The sequence below is a fragment of the Fukomys damarensis genome, unplaced genomic scaffold (assembly GCF_012274545.1).
Source record: "Fukomys damarensis isolate Sample0158 unplaced genomic scaffold, DMR_v1.0_HiC HiC_scaffold_18, whole genome shotgun sequence".
Lineage (NCBI taxonomy): Eukaryota > Metazoa > Chordata > Mammalia > Rodentia > Bathyergidae > Fukomys > Fukomys damarensis.
Genome location: NW_022900930.1, coordinates 21,598,502 through 21,603,021, shown reverse-complemented (window position 1 = coordinate 21,603,021; position 4,520 = coordinate 21,598,502).

Here is a 4,520-nt window from a genome sequence, read left to right as displayed (position 1 = left end):
GAGCCTGCCTTTTATAGCCTCTCGGGTGACGTAGCCCATTTCTATTGGTCAATGCCGGCCTGCGTCATTCTGACGAGCCAAGCGCCCCTTCTGCGCAGGCGTGAACCCTCGTCACCAGCGGACTCACATCCGGGATTCATGCAGGGCATGAAGAGCCCGGAAACAATGGCGCGTGACATGCAACAGCAAGAAGGGCTCCACCAGATGCTGGTGCCTTGATCATAGGCTTACCTGCCTCAAGAACTTTGAACCAATAATGTTCTATTCTAAATTACCACCTCGGGGATTCTGTCATAGCATCACAAAACAGACTATCTCACTACATAAACAGTAGTAAATGGACAATACATTCAACTAAACAGGAAATAAAATGTGAGCAAAGTTTTTTAAAAGTTGAATTGTAAGTTTTGGCAAAGCTTTTTCGGAAATGAATATACTGTGATAGAGAGTTTCTGAACAGCCTCAATGACTGCAGCTCTGAGTATTCTGGCTCTTATGAAAGCCCCTCCCCTGGAGTATGGGCTAGAGTTGGTGAATGCCTCGCTCTTACAAATAGAAAATGGTACGGAGGCTTTCTCTCCTGGTGTCTCTTCCTCCTTCCTCCTCCTCCTCCTCCTCCTTCCTCCTGTCTCTCTCTCTCTCTCCCTCCCTCTCTCTCTCTCTCTCTCTCTCTCTCTCTCTCTCTCTCTCTCTCTCTCTCTCATCTCTCATTTTCTTATTTCTTCCTTTGAGAGAAACCAACTGCTGTTATTGGCTACCCCATGGAGAGGCCCACATGGCAAAACATTAATGTGTGCAACCAACAGCCAGTGAGTGACCTTGAAAGTAAGACCTCTCCCAGCTGAGCTTTGGGAGACTGCAGACAGGGCCAGCAGCTGAACTGCAGTATCCTGAGAGTCCCTGCGTCAGAAAAACCCCGCTCAGACTCCTGATCAACAGAAACTGAGATAATAAATGAACAATAATGATTTGAGGGCCGGGATTTAGCTCAGTGGCACCACGCCTGCTTTGCAAGTACAAGGTCCTGAGTTCGATCCCTGGCACCAAAAAATAAACAAATAATAGTAATAATAATAATAATAATAACAATAATAATTTGATTAGCAAATCCTCACCCCATTTCCAATGATTTCCCCTACCCCACCCAGGAAAGCTGGCAATCTTTCCTGGCAGAAAAGCCAACTCTGATTTCTCAGTTCTCTGAGTATCTCTGGAGGACATCACGGGAGACTGCAGAGCTGAATCCTGGCCCTCCGTGTCACGTGATTTTCCGGGTCAGGCACAGACTCTGGTCACCCTGTAGCCCTCAGAACTGATCACTATGCTCCCCATTCCACTTTAACTTCCTTCTTCCTTAATCAAGATTTGTGGAATTTATGTGTAGGGTGAATTTGAATAACATGAAATATTGAAAATGTCTCAAGTGTAATAGTGCGTTTCTATCATCTTTGATATTAGATTACATATCCTAATTCTAATGTATAAGGATGTGGTTTAAATTGTAGCCAGAATTTTGCTTGATAACATGAAAATCAAACCTTTGGTTTAATCACCCATTAATATTTCCCTTACCTCAAGATTATTGTGTTATGACAAAATAGCTCTGAGCTTTATTTCTTCATGGAGAGTTGTTGGATCAACAATTTAGATACAATTTTATTTAAAAATTAATTTTAATACCATTAAATTTAAAAATCAAAAGGAAAAAATAAGCATATTTCACTGTCCAAAGATAATCATGGTTAACATTTTGGCACACAACATTCCCATTCTTTTTCTGTGCCTGTTATTAAGATAATGGAAATTATTATTATTTATTATATAAATACATATATATTCTAATACCTCATTCTTTTCACCTAGCCTTATTACATTAACATTTTTCTTATGTTGTTAAAACTTGTGGGAAGCATTGCTTTTGCTGTTTATGTTCTATACCCTGCTACGAAAGTTCCAGTTTAACGTTTACTTGGCCATGTTGTAGTGTTAGCTGTTCGGTTCTTTCCAATGTTCCTTTCAATGAATAAGACTCTAAAGAATTTTATGCAATGTTTCTCCTTGTTCTTTGCACTATTTTCTTAAAATAATTTTTATATTAGAAAAACTAGATCAAAGAGAATGAATATGTAAACCCAATGATAAAATTAACTTCCAAAGTCTTCACAAATTGAAACTCTCTCCAATAATACATGAGTGCTAAGATACGAGCTTGAATCAGTCTACTTGCCACTGATAGGACGACTTGGAGCAAGTTAGTTGATTTTACTGGGCCCGAGCTTCTTCATTAGTAAGATGGAGATGCCTGCCTCTCAAAATGTGACCCTTAGAAGATATAACCTGTGTAACCTGGCGCCAGTTCTGCTACATAACAGTGTTCAACCAAAATGTTACTTTCCTTGTGCCTTGCTCCCACTTGTTTTGCCACTGGTGAACAGAAATTAAATACATCCTGAGGTTTGTTCGATTTCTTATTAATCACTGTTTAGATCATGGCTGAAACATCTTAACTACAAAGCATCTGAAGTAGTTAATGGTACAGACACAGGCAGGATCTTTCCTATATATATCTGGTTCACAGAATCCACAAGACACTAGGTGATTGATTTGGAGAAATAATTGCGGTTCCAGAGGCGCTTTGGCGGGGGCTCTTCTCCAAGGTAGTTTTCCCCGGCAAGGAAAGAAATGCCCAGCACCTCTGCAGGCAGCGCCGCCCCGTGAGAAAGAGCCCGGTTGGGGGCCTAGGAGGGGGCCTCCCAAAGCAGAGGTCCTGGGATTCTCTGCACCTCAGAGATGGGAGAAACCAGTTAGCCTAAAGGCAGCCCAGTTCTGAGCAAATCGCTTCGTTCCCACCTCGGTAAAGAGAGAAGTGGCTGCGATGCCCCAGGCTCTGGCGCAGAACCGCGCTCCACAATGCCTCCCGGCTCCACTCAGCAAAATAAAGCTCAGGCCTGACTACCAGGACCTTGGGCTCGCCTTGCTCTACCCCTGATGTCTGTGTGCCGCTCGGGTTAAATGTGCAGTTCTGATTCTTGGAACTAGAGAATGACAGGAAAAGAGCATGTGTAGTATTAGTGAATTCTATTAAATAGTTTTCCGGAATGGCTGTACCGCCTTACATTTCCACCTGCAGTTCATGAGGATCCCGGATTCCAGTTACTCCACACCCCACTAGGCTACATCCCCGGCCGCCACACCTTCTCTTTAAAAAGAAAATCTCTCCTTTTCTCCCTCTCCTACCCCCACCAAGTCACTAAACTGCTCAGGTTGGTCTCGAACTTGTGATCCTCCTGCCTCAGCCTCCAAAAGTGTGGAATTGCAGGACTGTGTCACCATACCTAGCTTGTCCCACATTCTTGTGAACACTTGACATTCTGTCTTTTTTAACGTTAGCATCCTGGTTGTGTGCTGTTATCTCACTCTGGATTTCTTTCTTTTTCTTTGAAATTGCTAATTAATCAATCATTTAGAAGTTTACGGAAATGATAGTTTCACACGATTCAATCTAATGATTTGCATTTCCCCCCTAAGAAGTATGTTGAGCGCCTTTTCATGTGCTTATTTACTATAACATTTATAAAGTCTAAGTTTCTTTTTAAAAGGCTTCATCTAACTTAGTGGGTAAAATGTCTTTTCTGATCTGTAGTTTGCCTCCCTCACTCTAAATGGTATATCAAGGGCTGAATTGTGTCCCCTCAAGAACCATAACCCGGGCATGGTGGCACATGCCTGCAATCCCACTGCTCTGGCTGAATGAGGCAAAGGATCGCAAGTTCAAGACCACCCTGGGCTATATTTCAAGATCTGCTTAAAACAACAAAAAAGCCATGTGCTGAAGCCTTAACACCTCTATCTCAGAATGGACTATTTGAAGTTAGGGTCTTGAAAGAGGTTAAATTAAACTAGAGTATGGTGGTTCCTAGTCTTATAAGAAGATTGGTGTCTAAACAGAAACAGAGATGACCATGTGAAGGCACAGAAAGAGGCCTCAGGAGGACCCACACCTGCCAACATCTTGATCATGAAATTTAAAGCTTCCAGAATCCCAAGAAAACAAGTTTGTTGCTTAAATCACTCTGTCTACAGTATTTTATTATGCCCTAGTAAAAAGAAATGATGTAATTGCTTAATGAAAGTTCAATGTAGGCCAATTTATCAATGTTTCATTTTTAATTTTATGTTTAACTTCATTTTTGTGTGAAATACATTTTTTAAAAAGAGTAATAAGAGAATTAAATCAATCATTTTTTAAAAAATACAATGTAGCAATACATGGTTGAAAATATCATGCTTAAAATAGAAATATTAGAAATAGTCCAATTACAAGAGCTTAGGTTATTTTTTACCTTCACTATTACTTAAATTGTTTTCTGATGGTCTTGGACCATGCAATTCAACAAGAGAAAAAAGGGCACAGTAATTGGAAAGATAATGATCATAATTTACAGATGTGATTTGTGACCTGGAAAACTAAAAAAAAAAAAAAAAAAAAAAAAAAAAAAAAAAAAACTTTAAAAAAAAAA